This window comes from Lepus europaeus, chromosome 2, assembly GCF_033115175.1.
Source record: "Lepus europaeus isolate LE1 chromosome 2, mLepTim1.pri, whole genome shotgun sequence".
Lineage (NCBI taxonomy): Eukaryota > Metazoa > Chordata > Mammalia > Lagomorpha > Leporidae > Lepus > Lepus europaeus.
In genome coordinates this window covers 149,144,493-149,169,196 of record NC_084828.1, presented here as the reverse complement: position 1 = coordinate 149,169,196, position 24,704 = coordinate 149,144,493, and the positions used below count along the sequence as shown (strand labels likewise).

Genomic DNA, 24,704 nt, shown 5'->3' with positions numbered 1-24,704 from the left:
TAACTCGTGTCTTAGTACACCAAAGTCATTAGTGAGTTTTCTCTGGAGTCTCCAAAATTAATATCCATAGATACCTTGGAAGGGCTGGCTTGCCACTGTGGTCCAGATCAATATCTGGGGAGAGAAGAATGGAACCTGGGGAGGGTGTTCTTCAGATGTTTATTAGGGATTGGTGCCTGTGGGAGGAACAGGATTCCAAAGGAGAAGATGAACTGCAATGTAGGGCTGATAAAGTCTTGGCCACACTAGTTGGGAGCTCTGGAGTAGACAGCCCTGCCTGAGTTGTCCTGATCTGTGCTCTTGCAGCAAGGCTTCTACACCCCAGCCTCACTCCATCACTCTGAGAAGGGTGTGTACTTGGGTGAAGCTTCTTTTCACCACAAGCAGACCCTGTAGAGGATCTGAAGCAGAAGGCTCTCTGATGACCACCATCCCCTGCCAACATACACAGCTAGGCATCTCTGTCCTTGAAGGGGGATCTGGGTGCTATGTCTGAGTCTAAAGCAGGAGACTGAAGCCAGACATGCGATTTTACCAATTTTCCACTGGAAATTGTAGGCAATTGCCAATACGACCACTGTCCTTCTTCCTACCAACTTGTGCAGGAACTAACTCAGTAGCCTGACTCTGCCACACTTGGTTATAAGTTAACAGAGAGCAGGAGCTGGGATTTCTTGTCTGAAGACTCTACAGCACACACCACAGTGCCCTCTGTGTAATGAGGGTGCAGCAGATGCTGTTAAATAAACTAGAGGGGGCACGAGCTTGGCATGGCGGTTAAGGCAACACTTAGAATGCCCATATCCCATATTGGAGGGTCTGGTTCAAGCTCCAGCTATTCTTCCAATCCAGCTTCCTGCTAATGCATATTCTGGGAGGCAGCAGGTGAGGGCAAAAGTACTTGGGTCTCTGCCACCCATGTAGCAGAAAAAAAGTAGAAGAGAATTGTCTTAAGGATCCCAGGGAGAAGGACTATTCAAGGTATCGTTTTTAGATAATTACTTGAGAAAAACAAGATTAATTAACATACATCACTATGTATCAAAATGGCAAATATATTAAGATTTTAAATATTAAATTAGGGGCCATAAATACAAGAAAATATAAATAAATGCTATTTTGATTTTGAGGTATTCAAATATTTAAAACAAAAGAAAAAGTGCCTGCTCTGTGGTTTGGTAGGCTAAGTCTGTGGCACCGGCGTTCCATTTAGGCACTGGTTTGTTTCCTGGCTGCTCCTCTTCTGATCCAGCTGCATGCTACAGTCTGGGGAAACAGCAGAAGATGGCCCAAGTGCTTGGGCCCTGCACACATGTGGGAAATCTGGAAGAAGCTCCTGGCTCCTGGCTTTGGATCAGCCCAGTTCTGGCCATTGAGCCATTTGGGGAGTGAACTAGCAGATGAAGATATTTCTCTCTGTCTACAACTCTGCCTCTCAAATGAATAAAAAAAATTTAAAAAGCAAAGAAAAAACACAGAATGAATTCATAGTGTAGCTATACAATTTTTAAATGTCAATATATAAGAATTTTTTAATGTAGAGACAAATCAGCAACTGGAATTTTAAAAATTTTAAAAAAACAAGTCAGTAATTAGAGAATATTTGTAACAGATTCTTAACAAATAAAGACATTACTGGCCAGAAACAAAATTAACACAAAAAATTAATAGCATTTGTATACACAGACAATGCCATGGCTGAGAAAGAACTTTTAAGATCAATTTCATTCACAATAGCTACAAAAAAATTAAATAACTTGGAATAAATTTAACCAAGGATGTCAAAGATATCTATGAAGGGAATTACAAAAATTAAAGAAAAGGAATAGAAGAAAATACAATAAATGAAAAAATCTTCCATGTTGGTGGATTGGAAGAATCACTATCATCAACGTGTCCATACTACTGAAAGCAATTTACAGATACAATGTATACTAATCAAAATATCAAGGACATTCTTCTCAGATATAGAAAAAATAATGCTTAAAATATATGGAAACACAGGAGACCCTGAAAAGCTAAAGCAATCTTATACAAAAGAAAAAAAAAAAGCCAGAGGCATTACAATACCAGATTCAAAACATACTACAGGACAGTTAGTGGTACAAAAACAGATGGATAGATCAATGGAACAGAACACCAGAAATCAACCAACTTATCTTTGACAAAGGATCTAAAATCAATCCCTAGAGCAAGGACAGTCTCTTCAACAAATGGTGCTGGGGAAACTGGATCTCCATGAGCAGAAGTATGAAACAAGATCCCTACCTTATACCTTACACAAAAATCCACTCAAAATAGATCAAAGACCTAAATCTATGACCAGATACCATTAAATTATTGGATAACACTGGATAAACCCTGCAAGACATTGGCATAGGCAAAGAGTTCTTGGAAAAGACCCCAGAGGCACAGGCAATCAAACCAAATTTGACAAATGGGATTACATCAAACTGAAAAGCTTCTGCACTGCAAAAGAAGCACTCAGCAAAGTGAAGAGGCAACTGACAGAATGGGACAAATTATTTGCAAACTATGCAACTGGGCCGGCGCCACGGCTCAATAGGCTAATCCTCCGCCTGCGGCGCAAGCACACTGGGTTCTAGTCCCGGTTGGGGCACCAGATTCTATCCTGGTTGCTCCTCTTCCAGTTCAGCTCTCTGCTGTGGCCTGGGAGTGCAGTGGAGGATGGCCCAAGTCCTTGGGCCCTGCACCCACATGGGAGACCAGGAAAAGCACCTGGCTCCTGGCTTCGGATCAGCGCAGTGCACTGGCCGCAGCATGCCAGCCACAGCAGCCATTGGGGGGTGAACCAATGGAAAAGGAAGACCTTTCTCTCTGTCTCTCTCTCTCACTGTCCACTCTGCCCGTCCAAAAACAAAACAAAACAAAACAAAACAAAACTATGCAACTGATAGATTAATATTCAGCATATAAAAAGAACGCAAGAAACTCAACAACAACAAAACGAACAACCCTGTTAAGAAATGTGCAAAAGACTTAGAGAGGCATTTTTCAAATCAGGAAATTCAAATGGCCCACAGAAACAGGAAAAACTACTCAGGATCACTAGTCATTAGAGAAATACAAATCAAAACCACAATAAGGTTTCTCCTCCCCCTTCCCCCCATTACAATGGTTCTCATAGAGAAATCAACAAACAACAAATGCTGGTGAGGATGTGGGGGAAAAAGGTACTCTAATCCACTATTGGTAGCAATGTTAACTGCTATAGCCACTGTGGAAGACAGTATGGAGATACCTCAAAAATCTGAATATAGACCTACCATATGAGCCAGCCATCCCACTTCTGGGAATGAAAGAGATTGTGCGATCAGTGTTGTGGCATAGTGGGTTAAGCCACTGACTGCAGTGTTGGCATCCCATATGGGCATAACTTTGAGCACTGGCTGCTCCACTTCCTGTATAGCTCCCTGATAAATGCCTGGGAAGGCAGCAGAAGATGATCCAAGTTTTTGGGCCCCTGTACCCACATGGAGACCTGAAAGAAGCTCCTGGCTCCTGGCTCCTGGCTCCTGGCTCCTGGTTCCTGGCTTCTGCCTGGCCCAGCTCCAGCCATTGTGGCCATTTAGGGACTGAACCAGTGGGTGGAAGATATATTTCTCTCTGTCTCTCTGTCTCTCTGCCTTTCTCTCTCTCTCTTTCTTTCTCTCTCTCTGTCTCTCTCTCTCTGGGTGTGCACGTGTATGTGTGTCTAACTGCTTTTCAAATACATAAAGTAAATCTTAAGTAAAAAACTGTAAAGAATCAATAGATCGAAATTTTAAAAGTGAGGGGTCAGTTTTCCATGGGTCTAAGACACAGATTTTCCAAAGATAATACTCCTTGTTGACAAAGGTTGGGGAGATAAAATTTACATATAGATCTGGTAACAGAATAATTTTACACTATTTTCTTGAAGACATTTTGGCCATATAGTTAAAAACCTTTGATCTAACCATTCTCCTTTTAAATATTTATCTCTAAAAAATTATCTGAGATGCAAACAGAGGCAAATATCCTACAATAGGGAATTAGGACTAAATAAATTATGGTTTATCCACATACTATGCAGCTACTAAAAATTACTCTGTGGAAGAATCTTTAATGAAATAAGAAAATTCTCAGTTTGTAATTTCAAGTGGAAAAAAGTCAAATACAAACAATGTGAATTTAAATGTATTTACAAATATTTAAACACCGACACCTATACATGCATGCTAGATGAATGGAATTTAACAATGATTATGTAAGAATGATAATTATAAATCTTCACTTATTCTTTTCTCATTTCAAAATTCTCTCACTCTGGGCATGTTAACTAGTATCCAGAGAACTTGATCAAACCTAAGGGCATGAGCATGCACACACACAGACACATGCACACAGAGGATTTTAATAAGAGGCTGACACAGGAAAGTCCCGGCTGCTCCCGCCCTTTTAACAACTACACACACAGGAACTCTGAAGAAGGAATACCCTAACTATATATTGTTCCTCAGTCAAAACACATAAGATCAGTGTTTCTGTGTGAGTGTACAAACTGCTCTAGAGTGTAACACAGATGCTGGAATTTCATATGTTCAAGTCTAAGTCCCAGACCAGACAACACTAGCTGTATGTCTTGGGCAACACCCTTGTACTCTCAAAGACCCACTTTTCCTCTTTGCAAAATGAGTTTATAACATCTACCTAATGGTGTTGTGGCAGGAACAATATAAGTTCAAAACACAGTCTCAGATGCCAGAGTGCCTTGATTTGAACCCTAGCTCTGCTTCCACCACCTGGGAAACCACTGGCAAGTTATTTAACTTTTACGTGATACGTTATCCCTCTATTTCATGGGAGATAATAGTGGTGCCCACTCTAGAGCATTTTAGGATAATGATGCTGTTAAGTACTTAGGTCAATCGCAGAGTATGCTGTGCACTATGCCAGTCTTTGCTATGATAAATCAATGAGGCATCTAACATAAAACACCGCTGATGAGATGCAGTTCACTGCTGTATTTGACTGCCTGTTATGTGCCAAGACCTGGGTTATGGATCGAGAATATCAGCATTCCTAACCTTTGCCTTTTAGAAAGTCCTGATGCTGAGAGGATGTATGCAGGAAACATATCCACCAAACGGAGCTAATGAAGTCAGAATTGTGCATGGGTCACCACAGCAGCACAAAGAAGCCCTGTGTCTAGCCCAGGACTTCAAAAAGGGTGATGACATTGAGCTAAAGCTTAAAGCACACCGTGGGCAGTCCATCCAGATCTGCTCTCTGCCTCTGTTTTATTCTCCTAACTGCCTGCCCTTGTCAACTCTGTAAGAGGAGACTGGGTGAGGAGAACCAGGAGAGGACATGAGGAGAATCATGCTTGTTCTGCTCCCCAATTCCACTTACCCTCTCCCATCTCAGGCAGCATGGCAGCACAATTCCAATTTGTACTCATGGATGCACACTTCTGACAATCCCAGGTTCCCACAATCCCCACAGATGGGGTTGGGGATTTGATACTATCTCATGATCAGTTTTGCCTTTAGTGAAAGGCTGTACTAACGTGCATGGTCACAAAGATGCTAATACCCCCGTGTCATGCTGACCCAGAGCTTTAGCAATGCAGGGACATCTGAAAATTAACTAAACTGCTTAACTACACATCTCCCTCCCCCGCGGTGCCTCTGTGCTCTGCAGGTCAAGTGGGAGCTGACTGGATACCCCCAGCCCACCACTGCTAGTTTCCTTTGCCAGAGACTCCTGGCCTACTTCTAAACATCATCTTTCTCAGGAGTCTAATTTAGAAGTTCAAATTTCTGCAACACCGGTCAAGAGTGGGCCAAGCTTGCTAAGGGCTATTTGGGAAGGCCAGATGCTCCCTCCATTTAAAAAGCACCACCCTTCTTTTCTTCATCTTGCTAATTCCTGCTTACCTTCTCAGACTTGGCCGTGGTACGACCCCTTTTAAAATTATTTCTTGACTTCTCCTCCCAGCTCAGTTAGGTGCCCCTCAGCTGTCTCCATCAGGACTTACATTATTGCTAGCATTTAGAATAACTCTCCTTCCCATACTAAGTTGTAAGATTTTTGAAGATTGTTATGCTTTTTATCTGTTGCCCCATGACTGCAATGGTTACTGACATAGAGTAGGTATATTATCACTGTTTGATGAATGAATGAGTAGAAGAATGGGCTTCCTAGACAGGTCAGGTATATAACTTAAGTTAAAAATAGCAGAAGACATTCTAGGCACACAATGTGCCCTCAGTACCTCTGGGGCTATGTCTCTAGGGCTTCAGAGAGGACCCTGCACCATTTACAGCTGAGTACATAGCTCATCTCCTTTGGTAAAAGGTGACCAAATTTCTCTTTGTGCTTTAGATTTTACCAAATAAAAAATACATAGTTATTGCAATTTTTTATTGCACACAAGTTAAATGAATAACCCAACCAGAGCAAGCATTTTTGAAATCAAATTATTTCCAAGACCTGCATGCTGCACGTATTTCTCACATGAGATTTAGGTGCCAGAACAAAGTGAACAGAATCCTCAGTCACAGTGATGCAGAAAATCAAGTACACGTTTTCATATGTAAAGTTTCCCCCTAGCAAACATTAATAAAATGTAACATATTGATGATAAATGAATAACTAAGAGTTTTTTAAAAAATACATTTCCATTCTGGTGATGGTTGTACAACAATGTGAATACTAAATGCCACAGAAGTGTGTATGATACATATGTATATATATATATATATATATACACACACACACAAACACATACACACAATCATATATGTATGAACACACTTCAAAAACTTCTTGGAGGGATGGGCATTGTGGTGCAGTGCATTAAGCTGCTGTTTGGGATGCTCACATATCAAAGTGTCTGGCTTAAGTCCAGTTTCCTGCTAATGCACCTGAGAAGAAGCAGATAGTGGCCCAAATACTTGGGCTCTTGCCAAGCACATGGAAGCCCTCAATGGAGTTTCTGGTTCTTAGCTTTGGCCTGACCTAGCCCTGGCTGTTGTGGGCATATGCAATGTGAATCAGAGGATGGAAGACAGCACATTCTCTCTGTCACTTTGATTTTCTAATAAATATCTATATTTTTTAAAAGTTCAAGGAAAAAGGAATCAAAAGATGAACTTATTTTGGTGCAAAGAAGTTTGAAATCCATGCATAGTTTTCGCATGATACACATCTTGAAGACCTTCTCAGTGGTTGCTTTGGAATTACTAAGACTGCAGTACTGCATTCAGTAGCCCAAGAGTAGCTATTTAGAATTAAGGCTTGCATCCCTTGCCTAAGAGGAGTTAAATGGCACACAGGAAGTCCCATGGCATACTTTTAAAAAGTCCTCTTCTGGGGCCAGCGCCAGGGCTCACTTGGCTAATCCTCTGCCTGCGGTGCTGGCATCCCATATGGGCGCTGGGTTCTAGTCCCGGTTGCTCCTCTTCCAGTCCAGCTCTCTGCTGTGGCCCGGGAAGGCAGTGGAGGATGGCCCAAGTGCGTGGACCCTGCACCCGCATGGGAGACCAGAAGGAGGCACCTGGGTCCTGGCTTCAGTTCAGCTCAGCGCTGGCCATGGCGGCCATTTGGGGAGTGAACCAACGGAAGGAAGACTTTTCTCTCTGTCTCTCTTTCTCACTGTCTAAAACTCTACCTGTCAAATAAAAAAAATTAAAATAAAAAAGAGTCCTCCTCTGATCCCTTGCTCACATATTTACTTATTCACAGGATTCAACAGCTGCAAAAAATACAATATTTAGCATATTTTAATTATATCATCTTTAAACTGTTTGAAATCTAAATAGTGGCAACTTGATGCCAAAGTAATTTCTTTTTTTTAATAGTATGTGGTTTATTCACATGATGAAATACTATACAACCATGAGAATGAACCACGTATAAGTACATGTACCAAAGTAATTTCATACTATCATTATTTTAAAAAAAGCTCTTTGGAGCATCCATTTGGCACAACAGTTAAGTCACAGCTCAGCACAGCCATATCCAAACAAGAGCCCCTAGTTGGAGCCCCACTCTTCTGTTTCCAGTTAGCTTCCTCTTAATGCGCACCCTCTGAAGCAGCAGACAGTGGCTCAAACATGCACATGAGAGACCCCAGTTGAATTATGGGGTCTTGGTTTTGACCTGGTCTAACTCTGGATATTGTGGGAATTTACAGAGTGAAACAGGATCTCTGCCTCTCTGACTCTCTGCCTGTCAAATAAAAAATAATTTTTTAAATAAAACTCTTCTTTAACAAATTTTATAACCTCCATTTCCTCCTTCAAATTGTATTTCATTTTATTTTCTCCTTAGAGTTTTAATCCATTGAAATGCAATTTTATACAGCATTGTTCAGTCTGTCACACCTCTTTGCAACAAAAATATGTCTACACATGTAATTTTTCAAATAGCCTATAACCCTACTAAATATTTTTATCTGGATTGAGTTATCACAATTATGAGCACAAAATTGATCAGGACAATGAACAATATTCTAAATTTTGATCAATAATTATTATGTATAATTCCAATTCCAACTCCTAATGAGATGAATGGTCACTCCTCTCATAATTACTTCCTGTATTCATGGGTGAATATAACCAACCACAAGAATAATGAAATTTAGCCCCAATTGCACTGCTATCTTTAATTTTATAAATGCTTAGAACTAAGAAATTTTTCTCATAAATAAATACACATGAATGGAAGTTTTGTAATAGTGGTGTCACTCATTTTTTTGTACTCCTTACAAGATGTATGCCAAAATTGCACAGTAATTAATCATCAAAAATTATTTTTAATGATCCAGTAACTGACAACTCAATTAGGCCCACATTTAATTTTGTGGAAGCAAAGAACTAGAAAGTCAACTTTCATAAAGATTTGGCGATAACTGCATCAGGAGAGTCATCTATTTGCTTAAGTCATCTATTTGCTTAACATTTCCAATGGTCCCCTGTTTAGTATATTGACGTTTATTTGTGAATCACAGAGCAATGTACCAGACAACATCCTGGTGCAAAAACAAAAAAATCACTTTATTTGATGAAGTGGGAGAACCACAAGTTCTTAGTTCAGTTCTTGGAAACAACTCAGATAGTACTTGAAGTTCTGCAAATTAAGCCCTGACTGTGTACACTTTGCCAAGCCTTCATGCTTCTCTGGAAATATGTCTCCCTAAGCGTGAAGACTGCTGCTTTAAGCCAATGGACCAACATACCATAAAAGACTGGGAAGTATACAAATTACCAAATGCTTTTGGGATGCAGGAAAGCATTGGGCTCAGTCAGGAAGCCCCTTCACAGCAAGGCCACTTGGTGCCTTGGGGCCATGCTGGTGACTGGATTCCCCCTCCCAGGCCATTTGCATCCAAGCCATATTTTCTCTATTGTTCCAGTCATTAGTTCTCTAACAGGATCTATTTTCACTATTAAATCTGACATTAGCATTGTCGGGAGACATCACTGAGTTATTTAAGATACTGGACTATAACTACTCACAAAATTGGCAATTTTCTGCTAGAGCCAGAATTAAAGGGAACTAGGAATGGAAAGTTTTCCCTGGCAGAGAGGAGAGGCCTGGGGTGAAAACTGGGGCAGGAAGAGATCTTACCCTGGAGATTAGCCAGTGACTGCCCTTCACATGTACGTCCACCACCCCTGCACTGCACCAAGACTGCAGGGATATCGGCTGTGGTCTTTGATGGTCTTTGATGGTTTCCCCCATTCTTGCCTCCCTCACTCTCATCAGGAGCAAAAGTGACATTTTCATCATGTAAATCATATTGTGTATTCCTTTGCTTAAAATTAGTCATGCATTTTCCATTATTCTTTTTTGTTGTTAGTTTTTTTTTTACATGTATTTATTTGAAAGGCAGAGCTAGAGAGAGAGAGAGAGACAGAGAAAGAGAGAAAGAGAATGAGAGAGAGGGAGATGGAGAGATATAGAGATATATTTTCCATCTATTTGAACACTCTCCAGATGTCCACAATGGCCAGGGCTGGGCCAGGCTGAAGCCAGGAGCCAGGAGGCACCCACATGGGTGTAGGGGCCTAAGGTCTTGGACCTTCCTCTGCTGCTCTCCCAGGCATACCAGCAGGGAGCTGGATCAGAAGTGGTGCAGCCATGACTTGCACTGGCACCTATATGGGATGCCAGGGCCACAGCTGCGGCTTTACCCACTACACGACAATGCGGGCCCCCTCCATTATTCTTTTTTTTTTTTTTTGATTTTTTTTTAACTTTTATTTAATGAATATAAATTTCCAGTGTACAGCTTATGGATTACAATGGCTTCCCCCCCCCCATAACTTCCCTCCCACCCGCAACCCTCCCCTCTCCCGCTCCCTCTCCCCTTCCAATTGCATCAAGATTCATTTTCAATTCTCTTTATATACAGAAGATCAATTTAGTATAAAGATTTCAACAGTTTGCACCCACATAGAAACACAAAGTGAAACATACAGTTTGAGTACTAGTTATAGCATTAAATCACAATGTACAGCACATTAAGGACAGAGATCCCACATGAGGAGCAAGTGCACAGTGGCTCCTGTTGTTGACCCAACAAATTGACACTCTAGTTTATGGCGCCAGTAACCATCCTAGGCTGTCGTCATGAGTTGCCAAGGATATGGAAGCCTTCCAAGTTTGCCGACTCTGATCATATTTAGACAAGGTCATAAAAGACAGAGTGAGGATAGTAACCAATGATCCTAAGAGTGGCATTTACCAGGTTTGAACAATTATACAGCATTAAGTGGGGAAGAGGACCATCAGTACACACATGTTGGGAGTAGAGCCATTGGTGGTAGAGTAGAGGTTATGATTACAAAGGAATGAGGCCCAAGTGCACTAGACAGGGCCTAGAACAAAGGACAGAGTCATTATTAGAGGAGCTAAGAAAGGTGCTGTCTAAGCTACAATTAAGTTTTCTGATTGAGAGGCAAATAAAACCTGATAGAAGGGGCTTGATAATAATCTGGTGGGCTTTAGGCCTTGTAAATTCAGAGGCCCAGACCTATCAATCTCTTAATATGGGGTATATCCTAAGGGAGGTGTGAACCTCCTAGGGGAAGGCACTCTGTTGACTTTCATTACTTGGCTGGCCTGGGAGGAGAGCTGGCCAGGTCAAGGCAGGGGGCATCTCTAACAAGAAATTTACAGTTCTGCCTGCAATGTTGCTGACCCTACTTGACCATCCCCTCAGCTGCAGTGGTCCCTTTGGAAGTTGGGCTGAGTGAAGGGCTTTTCAGCTTAGAGCCAATAAGATCTGTGGCTCTGACCTGGGCATCCTTCGACTCCAGGGCAGGTCCATTTCCAGTGATCCAACTCTTGGCAGAGCTGCCAGGGCTCTTCACAAGCTGACTTCTGCTGAAGCCCAGGCTTACCACATTGAAAGCCACTGCAGTGGACTGGCCTGTTGGGTCTCCTTGAGGGCAGATCACTGTACAGATCAGCCATTAATAGGCCTGCCACCCATTGCTTCTGATGCCGAGCTTTCTTTTCCTCCTGGTTTGTGTTAAAGCAGACCAGAGGATGCAAGTCAAGGGAGTGCCCCAGTCCCATCTCTAATCTTCGGTGGCCTGAACTACAAGTCTATAGTCACAGGCATGTTCTGTAGTAGTTTTTCTAAGGTAGACAATGCCCATGAGGAAAATTATATTCTCACTTTAAAACTTTCTTTCCCTTTGGTCTGAAAGGGAGGTTTTTTCTACTTACTGTATACTTCGCTGATGGCGAAGTGAATCTAGCTATGAGATTATTATTTAAGTTCTTATTTTGGCTATGCTATTACAGAAAAATGTTAGCCATCTCTTTTATAAGGTCTAAAGATTAAATTATGCATCCTACAGATTCCTTCATAATAGAATTAGTTTCCTACCTTGAAGAGAATAGAGAAATGAAAGAACAAGTTGGGCTTAGAATAGAGAAATGAGGGAGCAAGTCCTAGATCGCTTGCTGACAATAGCAATATCACATGAATACTTAGCAAACCGTTTCAACCATTAGATAACAACTTAAGAAAACATTTACCAGAAGGTCCAATGCCTCCTATAAATTTTAAGAATCATGTATTTGAAAACACCTCTGAAATATCTAACATGGTGTAGTTTGTTTAGCCAGTAAACTTAAGCACAACCATCTAAAATGTTTTTAGTTTCTTTCTACCAACAAGTCTAAAATATATGATACACAGATTCAGGTCACACAAATTAAAATGTATCTTTGATTGATTTTAGCAGCTTAAATTTATGGACAATCTTATCTATAAGCCATTTAAAATAAAACTCTTAATAAAATTTCCCCATGTGGACATACAATATGTACACACATATAATATAGCATAATAGACCAATATAGCAATTTTAATAATAGCTTTTAAAATCTTTAACTCTTTTTGTAGATTGCCAATTGATTTGAATTGCTTTTTCTTTTTAGTAACCTCAGTTAACCATACTTTCTCTCAGTTGGTACTGTTAATACATTATTGGCTTCATCTGTTTACAGAGCCATCCCAAAGTACTGAATACAATAAAAGTGGCTGGAAAAAGTCCATAGGAACCTATAGGAGGACAGCTAAACACAGAACCAACAACGCTTTAGTTTTATGAGCAGCAGATCATATATAACTGTGGATGACAAAAGACTTTAAGTCACCATGTTTAAAATTATAAACTCATCAACCAACAAGAGGCACTTGCTTACTTCACAGTATTTTTGAAAGCACCTGTAGGGTTTTACAAGTATTTAACCCTTTAAGCCTCTGGGGCTTTCTCATTAAGATAACTATCATGTCTAGTAACACAAGTTCATCAGACTTTTTAATTCTCAAACATTTGTATTAATAGCATTTTCCATTATAGAAACTTAAAGTCTGGTACCACATCACATCTTGACAGTACTTCTAATATACTCCAAATAGACTGATTAGTTGGTGTCTCTATAAGATGAGAGACATAGGTCCTTCGATTTTTTCAGTTGGGCCCAAACTGGAAAAACCAAAGTCCAGGATTTACTGGAAATTTTAGAGACCAGATTGTTTGAAACTTTGATTTTTTGAATGCCTGTCAAGAATGCCAAGAAGGCTCAAAATCCAAAATATCTGGTTGAAATAAGATTCCTTAAAATCATGACATAACATAGACCAAATTTGATCATTGTTACAAGGTGATTATTCAAATTTTTGAAAAAAGCACATATTTAAATAACCCATAGCTCTTAATAAAAATTCAGCTGTTTTTGAACAATTAGAATTTAACAGACATCAAGAGAACATAATAGATTACTTTAACACATTGCTTTAACAGAGCATCAGAGTTTAATTCTATGTCAAAGAGAAATTGAGCTTCCTGTGATCTTTTGCTGTGAGGTCTCCTTCCTTTACCTTCTTTCATATTGGTGACCATGTTTCTGTGTTTCTGTGTGTAACACATCTTTAAGCATCTTTTGCAGGGCAGGATGAGTGGCAACAAATTCTTTCAGTTTCTGTTTGCTATGAAAAGTCTTAATTTCACCTTCATTCACAAATGAGAGCTTTGCAGGATATAGTATTCTGGGCTGGCAGTTTTTCTCTCTTAGTACCTGGGCTATGTCTCGCCATTCCCTTCTAGCTTGTAGGGTTTCTGATGAGAAGTCTGCTGTGAGTCTAATTGGAGATCCTCTAAGAGTGATCTGACGTTTCTCTCTTGCACCTTTTAGGATCTTTTCTTTATGTTTCACTGTGGTGAGTTTGATTACAACATGTCGTGGTGAGGATCTCTTTTGGTCATGTTTATTAGGGGTTCTATAAGCTTCCTGTACTAAGATGCCTCTGTCCTTCTCCAAACCTGGGAAATTTTCTGCTAGTATCTCACTGAAAATGCCTTCTAATCCTTTCTCCCTCTCCATGCCTTCAGGAACTCCTAGAACCCGAATGTTGGGTTTTTTAATAGTATCCTGTAGATTCCCGACAATATTTTTTAGATTTCTAATTTCTTCTTCTTTTCTTTGGTTTGCCTGTTTCCTTTCCTGTTCTCTGTCTTCTAAGTCTGATATTCTCTCTTCTGCTTCGTCCATTCTGTTTTTAAGACTCTCTAATGTGTTTGTCATTTGATCTATTGAATTCTTCATTTCATTATGATTTCTCATCACTATCACCATTTCTTGTTCCACTAGTTGTTTCAATTCATTTTGATTCCTCCTTAATATTTCATTTTCACGAGAGAGATTTTCTATCTTGTCCATGAAGGATTTCTGTAGTTCAAGAATTTGTTTTTGAGAACTTCTTAATGTTCTTAGCAATTTTTTGAGATCTGCTTCTTGCATTTCTTCAATCTCCTCATCTTCATAATCTTGAATTGGGGTGTCTTTTTCATTTGGGGGTGTCATAGTGTCTTCCTTATTCTTGTTAGCTTGGTTTTTGCGTTTGTTGTTTGGCATGTTGGAGATATTTGGTTTCTTCACTGTGGTGTTTTTTCTTGTTACACTATGGCTCTATATTAAGTGGACTGTCTGCTTTCGGTGGTGCCTTAGAGGCTTGAGATGAGTGTGGCCTGAGAGCTGTGTTTGGTTCCTCAGGGCTGAGGGTGTGTCAAAGATGACACTCCCAGGTTAGGTGTGGTAAATCTCTCTCTTTTTTGATTCAAAAGGGAAGTAATTCTGCACAGCTGAACGTAATTGGAGGTAGTTAGCAGGCAAATGATATACCCACAGGAGCCAGAGATCGGAAGTTCTTTCCCAAGGACCACACAGGGAATCTGTGCTGCCCTCAGTGTGGGCTCCAATTCTCCTGCAATCTCCCACTGGGTTGCCAAGTTAGATGCTAATCTCCTGTTATTTCACCCCTCCCCCCAGAGTCAGGTTTTTCTGCTAGGCTCAGGGCCGGTGTAGACCTGAGGTCGCCCTGCTTATGACGTATGTCCAAAATGGCGCCTGCTCTGTCTTGCTCGCCTTTGAGAGGTGAGCGGAGAGAGAGAAACTTGTGTCCGTATCAGTCACTTTTTTTATTTTTTTCTCTCTCTCTTCTAGTTAGCCTGGTGAACTTTTCCCCACGGAGTTTCAAGCCTCGTTCCCTCTAGCCTCCTCTTTCCGCTTGCCTGCTGGTATCTCGGGCTATGGAGGTTCGGCTCACCTCGCGTTCCAGCGCTGGTGCGTTGAGTCTGCCGCTGGTGTCCCGAACTTGGGCTCCCACGCTCTCCACGCAGGTCCACTGTGAATCACTAGTTCCGGAAGAGTTTCCTCTGCTGTTTCATCCCCTACTCTTCCTTGACCCTGCAGTATCTCCACTTATATTAAACTTTCTCTCCCCCCCGGACTAAGTGTGCTCCTGCCTATTCCGCCATCTTGAAATCCTCCCATTATTCTTAAAACTCAAACTTTCTATCAAGAGTATAAGAGTATATCAGTGATTTTTAAAAAAAAATCTTTGATTACAGTCACCTGGATAACACAAAATAATAAAAAAGGGGCCAGCATTGTTGTGCAATGTGTTAAGCTGCTGCCTGCAATGCAAACAGCCCATTTGAGCAATGGTTTAAGTCACCATTACCCCACTTTCAATCTAGCTCCCTGCTAACATGTCTGAGACAGCAGAAGATGATGGCCCAAGTGTTTGAGTCCCTGCCACCCACATGGGAGACCTGGATGGAGTTGCAGGTTCCTGGCTGTGGCTTGGCCGTGCCCTAGCCATTGCAACCATTTGGGGTGTGAATCAGCAGGTAGAAGATCAATCTCTCCCTCTCTCCCCGCTCTCTCTCCTTTCTGTAACTCTCTTTTTCAAATAAAACAAACAAACAAAAAACAAGAACAGGAACAGCAGTAACAAAAACCAAATGTCAGTGCCTTGGACCCACCTCAGACCGAGTGGATCAGAATCTCTGTAGGTGGAACCTCTGCATTTCTGATATGCAGGAGATGAACTCTGTCTCACACGACACAGCCTCTGTCCACTCTGCAGCTGTTCCCCGCTCTCTCATTAAAATCCAAACACAAAGTTCTAATCTTTTCGTTTGTTTTGGACAAACTGAATCTGTCCTTGCCCGGAGATCTCTGCATTTCTGCTTCCTCTTTCTGGATAGTTTTTATGCCCAGATTGTCACATGGGCTTGTCCCTTCCTGTCATTCAATGACCATACATTCAAAGAGGAGAACGTCACAGAGACAAAGACAACATATTTACAAATCTTCACATCGTGCCCAGGAGATCGGGGGCCGCAAGTCAGGAGTTGCCCGTCTGTGTTCTCCAGTCCCTTGCAGATCCTGTGCTGTTTCTATGAGTGTGTTGTCAGTGGTTCGTTCCCCTTTGCTTCCCTTGCTTGTGGTGTGCAGCCACCTAAGAAGCTCCAGGATTATCAGGTTCTTAACACGCCATGCAAGCCGAGCTACCCAACTGCCTTTGAGGAAAGACACTTCTCAGGATGTTTCCTGACACACAGACTGACTTTTATATTTATCCAAAGTTTACCATTACAATTATCCTGTAATGATCTCCCTTTGGAAACACACACTGAAAATCCAGATCAATTTTGGAAACTACTTTTATTTTTTTAAGGGAGACAGCTAACTTGTGTGTAAGGCCCTCAGTGGTAGAATGACTTTCAACTCAGATGCTCCAGCACAATTTTGCTGTGAAGGATTCTTCCTTTATTCCTCCTGTTCAGTATCTTAGTAGGACTCAACATTGATAAAAGAGCACCACATCTCATTAAGTACTTGCACAGAGTCCTTCCTTGCATTTTCCTCTAACTCCTGGGCTATGAAGGGTCCCTGCAGTTGAGTATGTCCTTTGTGTCCTATAAAAGCATGCCTGGAATGAGAGCTTGGGGAATAAAATACAGCCACAGGGGAAAGCTGGCCCAGGGGAAAGGGTGTCTTTCTGAAGTCAACCACCAGAGGGGGCTTGTTTTCTCATTTCTACTAAGGCACCATCTGTGCTGGTGATAGCCTTGGCAGTACTATTATATACTATTCCTGTTTGTTGATTGCTTTATTTTGCAGATGGCAGCCCTGCTATTCAGAGAGGTAAAGTATCATATCCTCAGTGAAAATCTGCCAGTGAGTCAGAAATCTGCTAGTATGTTTATAATTTAGGGCTCTTTCCATGATCACTGAGAGATACTCTTCCTTTCACTGTGAGATGATCCCTAGTTTGTAACTATTGCCCGTAGAGCAAGGGCTGGGTCCAGAATTCCAGAGTGCAATCGCCAAAGCACAGAGCAGTATTGAGATGATTTCTTCCACAGTAAGCCATTCTGGCATCATCTTCATCTTCATTAACTACTTAAAGGGGTTGGTTTGGTCACTACTGACCTCCCCTTTTTAAGCAAAGTTGCTATTAAATTGAATCCCTATCTTGGATGAAGTCAGATGTCGTGACTCCTGAGCCTCAATTATAGACACATCCATTGATTCTGGCCCTGCTCCCTCAAGTCAGAAGCACACAATCATACTGCATCTTTCCACAAAGATGGCATGTTTCCTTGTCATGTCTGCAGTCTTTGGAGGAAATGATGAAGGTTGGAGGAAGGCTGCAAATGAACACATTTTCCCTAAGTCCATTCAAACTAGAATAAGTCATGATCACAAGGTCTGCCCCTTCCTTTCTGGCTGTCCCAGACCCTCCATCATTAAATGATTTAACCTCATTTGCTGCTCTCTAGGGAGAATGCATTCAACCACAAGCTTCCCAAGGCGCTTCCCTTCCTGGTACAAAAAGCTGAAAATGTCATCACATTTGCAAATGAACAGAAACCTCCCACTCCAAGAGTGTCAGTGCTGCTGGGGCTCACTGAAGCAGCCTGCAGGAGCCTTCCTCTCACTGCCATGGCTTTGTTGTTAGCATAATACACACATATTCTTTTCATCTGATAATGTTGGGCCACTTTAACTTTCACTGCAAAGGCAACAATGCTTAGCCTCCAGCTCAGCCCAAAAGTGCTCTCAGTTTTTGGGAAAAGGCAGAATGCCTCCTATTTCCTCCTGACGGCTGAGTCACCTGCAACCTCCTGACATGTCCTTACTTCCACTTCACCCATGGTGTACACTGAAACTCTGCAGTCACAGTGGCTTTGCTATTCTTATGCTTAATTCTGAGCTCTGGATGGAAATGTGGCCCCGCCAGTCCATCTTTCTTGACATTGTCGTTTGTCAAAAAGAGATGGACTGAAAGCAAAATATTTCATATCTCTTGCCAGCGCCGTGGCTCAACAGGCTAATCCTCCGCCTAGCGGCGCTGGCACACCGGGTTCTAGTCCTGGTCAGGGTGCCGGATTCTGTCCTGGTTGCCTCTCTTCCAGGCCAGCTCTCTGCTGTGGCCCAGGAGTGCAGCGGAGGGTGGCCCAAGTGCTTGGGCCCTGCACCCCATGGGAGACCAGGAGAAGCACCTGGCTCCTGCCTTCGGATCAGCGTGGTGTGCCGGCCGTGGCGACCATTGGAGGGTGAACCAATGGCAAAGGAAGACCCTTCTCTCTGTCTCTCTCTCTCACTGTCCACTCTGCCTGTCAAAAAAAATATTTCATATCTCTTGTGATTTGCAGGGATCTATTGTGTCTGGTTAACTATTTCCTCAAGGAAGTCCCCCAAAGTCTGGCAAGATGAGACTTCTTGATAAGGCACCACAGGCTATGCTAACTCATGGAGGACCAGCCCATAGTTTCTTGAGCATGAAAGAATCATGATGGCAACTGGCTTCATGCCATCAGAAATCCAGACTGACTGGTTTATCCTATTACAGAGATGCCCTGCAGAATGTAGCCGAAGGTGATTCCATTAGAAGGTTTCCACTTGGATTATGCTACAAGCTTGCCAGATATGAATCCCAGAGTGGTTTGATACTCAAGACAGCTGTTAGATTTCTTTTTCCTACTCTGCAGGTGCCAGGAACATGGGAATGAGGGACTTTAGCTAAAACTTTTTTTTATAAAATTTCATTTTTTTGGAAACTTAAGGAAGCACTCAAGAATGATACATTTTGTGAGCACTTAGACATAACTATAATTTATGAGACATAAGAACATCCTCCACTTAATACATTAAAAGAAAGCAAGTCCTTGAGAACAAGTTTTACCATTAATTATGGAAGCACCTAAGAAAATAAGCACTGGAGTTGGACACTTAGGCATAATTAAAACTCCCACCACTTAATACACTAAAATAAATAAATCTTTGAGAATAAGTTTTACTGTTAACTCTCATAATACAACTCTTTGTGGACAGAGGTCCTACATGGGAAGTTATTGCACAGTGATCTCTGTTGTTAATTTAACAATTAGCACCCCTTTGTATGACATCAATGATCTGAGGCTCTTGATATCAGCTGCCTAGGCTATGGAGGCCTTTGGATCCACAAACTTTGTCAGTATCCAGACAAGGTCATACGTAAAGTTCTCTCCTCCCTTCAGAGAAAAGTACCTCTTTCTTTGATGAGCATTTCTTTCCACTGGGGTCTTACCCACCAATGTCCTTTTTTGCCACAGTGTCTTGGCCTCCCATGCCTGAAATATCTAGCCAGAACTTTACTGATGCTTCAGAGTGGACAGATACAGGGCTGGGTTAACTTATATCCATCTAGGAATGGCAAGCTGGTTGGTCGTTGTTTACTAACGCTAAAGTACATGTTTTGAGATAGATCCATTGTCCTGTTCAGACATAACACATCAATGACTTTCTCATCAAGACTCACTGAGCCACACAGGAGCTGATTTACAAGTGCACTCCATGAAACTGCCAACAATATCAGTCAGCTGAAGCTGCCATAACAAAATACTGGTTTAAACAACGAGAATGTATTTTCCTACAATCTGGAGGCTGGTAAGTCCAAGGTCAAGGTGCTATCCAGTTTTGTTTTCCTTGCAATGGTTCTCTTCCTGGTCTGTAGGCAACTACAGACCTTCTTGTGTCCTTCTTGAAAGGGCATGAGTCCATAAGATTAGGGCCCCATCTTTACAACCTCTATTAGTCAGCTTTTTATTACTTTAACTAAAATAGCTGGGAGGAGCTACCTAGTGGAGAAGGTTTATTTCAGCCCATAGTTTTGGAGGCTCACAGTCCAAGATTGGGCGTCACAATTGGTTTAAGCATCTGGTGAGACTGGAGGTTGCAAGGAGATCACATGATGAGCCAAAAAGCAGCGAAAGACTCAGGGAGGGCACTCTGCTTATGTACCCCACCATCTGGCTGGGACAAACCTTCCAAGGGCAAGGTCACAATGACCTAAAGATCTCTCATTAGGCTCATCTATCAGATGCCATAATTACATCAATCCTCTACTTTTATTTCTTAAAGATTTATTTTACTTATTTGAAAGAGTTACAGAGAGAGGTAGAGCCAGAGAGAGAGGTCTTCCATCCGCTAGTTCACTCCCCAGATGGCCGCAACAGCCGAAGCTACGCTGATTCGAAGCCAGGAGCCAGGAGCTTCTTCCAGGTCTCCCCGCAAGCGCAGGGGCCCAAGGACTTGGGCCATCCTCCACTGCTTTCCCAGGCCATAGCAGAGAGCTGGGCTGGAAAAGGAGCAGTCAGGACTAGAACTGGCATCCACATGGGATGCCGGCACCCCAGGCCAGGGTGTTAACCTGCTGCGCCAGAGCTCTGGCCCCAATTCTCTACTTTTAATCCATTAATCCACTATACATTAATTAACACTTAATCCATTATTCCACTAAATGTTAATTAACACAGACTTTGCGGTTTAAACATCTACATAAGTTTGGGAAGCCAAATTGTTGTTCAAACTACATCACAACCTCAGTCAGCCTGCAAAGTCTCCTTACAGGGACCATTTAAAACTAAAGTTACATTTGAGGTTATGGCTTCAACATGATTTTTAGGACAACACAAACATTCAATCTACAGCACCCAGTGAATGGCAACTCAAGGAAGAATGATGTTAGACACTCGCCCACTGAATCTCTGCCATAATAGTGAGCACACTCTTCAAAGGCCTCACTCATAGTTGTCTACCAACTAAGATATATCTACAGAGATGCACACAATATCCATTCAAGCACAACCAGGGGCCTACTCAGTTACATGGCTGGTGTGAGATAATGAGAAAATAACTAGGATATGTTTTCTACCCTCAAGAATATTACAGGGTAAGTGAGTTAGATGCATAAAAAACATAATGATAAACACAAAAATGGCCTAAGTATGAAGTTACAGGTCTGTGTACAATGTTATGAAAATTCACATGTACAAACTAACTTATACGAGGGTGAAGGGAAGATGAGTTGATTCTGATGAGGTTTTTGTGGGGATACTTGGGAGACTAAGGAAGATGTTTGTTAACTTTCCAATGTTCTCTCAGCTTAGATAGGTGTTTGATAGCAAGGAAGCAGATATTTCTTACGTTCTTCCAAGCCTGATCAAATAATTAGTTGAATTGCAACACACAGGTATCAGGTTGTGGAAAATTGGTAATGTTTTAGAAATAAGGCATTAATGCTAATAGCATCATAACTCAATTTCACAAAGAAAAGTGATTTCTTGGAAGTTTTTTTTTGTCCCTTCTTTTTTAAAGCAAAAATCCGAAGGAAAATCAATACGATGAAGTCATGCTAGGTTTAACGTGATTATACTTTAGAATTCAAATTGAACTCATGTGCCCCCTATTCAGTAAAAGACACTTTCCCCCAAACTCCCCTGATGAGGCATTTCCAAAGATCTTAAGATGCATTTATTCACTTTGTAGAGTTTTAAAAACTGGCTCTGAAAGAAGAAAATGTCACAATGTTACTGTGGGTATGTCTTTAACTTTTCAACTTATCTCATGAGAAATTGGATAGAATTGAGTCAGGAAAGACACAATTGGACCAGGACTTCTTCCCAGAACAAAATGAACTCATTAAAGGTGAAACTGTGGGTAATGTTCATAAGGCCAAGACAGAAATGGGCCTGTGGGGAGCAGCGCAATGGCTCACTTGGTTAATCCTCCGCCTGCAGTGTCGGCATTCCATATGGGTGCTCGGTTCTAGTCCTGGTTGCTCCTCTTCCAGTCCAGTTCTCTGCTGTGGCCCGGGAGGGCAGTGGAGGATGGCCCAAGTCTTTGGGCCCCTGTAGCCGCATGGGAGACCAGGAAGAAGCACACCCTGGCTCCTGGCTTCGGATCAGCACAGCCCGCTGGCCATAGCGGCCATTTGGAGAGTGAACCAACAGAAGGAAGACCTTTTTCTCTGTCTCTCTCACACTCACTGTCTGTAACTCTACCTGTCAAATAAATTATTTTTTTAAAAAAGTGAACATGTAATACCAAACGGGGCCATCTCAACATTCTCATCCATCTCAGGACATCCTGGGTTGGCCCAGAATTCTGCCACGGGGCCTTCCTATCTTGCTGATCCCACCCTTGAGGCCAGAGTAGTTCATAAAATTCAGACTTATGCTGGGAAAGATCACTATCTTCTACCTTTTCCAGTGCTTTTTAAATTATTATTTTAAAAATATTTCATTTGAAAGTCAGACTTAAAAGAGAGAGAGAGCGCACGAATCTTCAATCTGCTGGTTCATTCCCCAAATGGCTGTAATGGCTGGGGCTGGGCCAGTCTGAAGCCAGGAGGCAGGAGCTTCTTCCAGGTCTCCCACATGGATTCAGGGACCCAAGCACTTGAGCCATCTTCCACTGCTTTTCCGGGTACATAATCAGGGAGCTGGACTGGAAGCAGAGCAGCTGGGACTCAAACTGGTGCCCATATGGGATGCCGGCGCTACTGACAGTGATGTAATCCAGTGCATCACAGTGCCAGCCCCTTTATTATGTTTTTAATGTTGCTCTTACTCCTCAGGCTCCAAATCCAATCATGGCACTTACTGTAATGATCTGTAATTCCTGTCATTCCTCCAATTCCAGGACTTGTAAATGGGGCTTGGTCACTAAAACAGGGTCATATATAATCCCTGCTTCAAATAACACCATGTGTTCCCAGTACCAAGTAAAATAACTGGTAAATCAGATGCAGGATGTCAGTGTAGGGTCCTGCACATGCAGATTAACATCTTAGAGTTAGTAAGGAAGCAACATTGCCAGCAGCCAGGGTTACTGTTTTCTCTCTGTCATCGAAGGACACATGCAAGGTCTAGGAAAAGATCAGGCTTCCATTTCCAAGAGCGCTAAGCGTCTGGGCTGAGACTCCACCTAGACAGTTTACTGTTGGGTAATGCATGTGTGTATTTATTTGTTTCATGTAGCCAATCCTCCAAGAAACCTTTTCTAAACAGCCTAAGAGAGTTTGTGTTCCCATGTAACCAGTAAGATTATTCTTGTAGCTCTCACAACACTTAATAATTAGAGACCTTTTTATAGGCTTCTATCTCTATTAGACAGTCAGCTGCTTGAAGATTGCTTAAAAATCTGTATATTCTCAACTTCTTGCGAGCGTGTATCATATGATGACTGCCCAATAAATATTTACTGATGACCAGGTGGATGGATATTTTGCAGAATCATTGTGGCTTTGGGGTCTGCAGCCTCATGATACAAATGAAAGAAGAAATAGTTTTGCATAAATAAGTCTGATCACCCTACTAACAGTCACATTCCTTCAATCTTCTATAGATGAAAAAGGAAACGGCATTCAGGATTCTGACCTTAGATACACAAATATGTTAATTTCCAAGACTTAGAATATCAGGGTTGGACTAGGTCTGAGCCATTACTTGTCACAATACAGTGGTGAGAACCTAGGGTCTCTTTCAATTCTATTTAGTGAAATAAGTTTTGTGAGGACATTAACAAGTATGAAGCTCTCCCATTGTGTATTTCACACTGATGCTGGCCATGTGCAGGTAGAAAGACTGAGTTGGAGATAATCCAAAGAAAGTAATACTGAGGTTACAATTGTAGAGGTTGAATATCATCCTAAGGGTGTGGCCTTAGTTCCATGGTGAAGGTTTTGAACAACAGAGTGGCAGGATTGGATATACGCTCTTGGGTACCCATTCTTGTAGCAATGGAGGAAGGCTAAGGTTAAAAGTAGACATATCCAATAGGAAACTATTCAATCAATAAGAAGGCCTTTGTGAAGGTGAAAAAAAATGGGGACTAAGAGGTAGTTTTAGGTACAAATTCATCAGATCATCATAGCAAGTGATCATCTTGACAGATTTGCAAAGAAGTCTTATGTCGGCTGCAAAGAAGACAGTAGAGATGAGAAAATGACAAAATTTAAAATATCAGCAGGGGCCTGTGTCAGACTGAAGTAACCAGAGTCCTGTGATGTTGTGTGGTCCAGGAATCTCTATGTCTTCAGATGACACTTGCAGGTACCCTCCATGATTTGTTCAAAGGGTCTGGCATAAATGACCTGTTTCTTTTAGTAATTCCCACAGCAGGCTAAGCAATCATTACTCAGGCAGTGCCTAGAATTTTCTGAAAAGCTCATGCTGCTTTCCTGATTGAAATGGGGTCAGGTTTATTTTTGGACTTCCCTGCATTTCCCAATAAATCCCAATCACTCCAGACCTTACAGGCTACTGCCAAAGAAATGAATCTATAACACTAAGGGAGAAAAAGTTGCCTTGTGACTCTAAACAGAAGCAGAAGGTGGAGTCAAACCAGATGTCTCATCTGTGCAGGTTTCTGCTGAAGTCTTGTCAACAGAGAAGCAACTCGGGAGGCTGGAGAGCTAGGGCCCATCATTTCCTACCAAAGACATGACTCCACTTTGGGTGAGCTCTTTCAGAAACAGGCTACCACAGTACAAAATATTTCAGGATATATAACAT

At 41.8% G+C, this 24,704-nt stretch overlaps 1 protein-coding gene across 1 annotated transcript in view; it reads right to left on the bottom strand.

Annotated features, from left to right (window-relative positions):
- CPNE4 (copine 4) overlaps positions 1 to 24,704 on the bottom strand; it is a 395,639-nt gene that overhangs the window by 265,600 nt on the left and 105,335 nt on the right. The window lies entirely within an intron of this gene.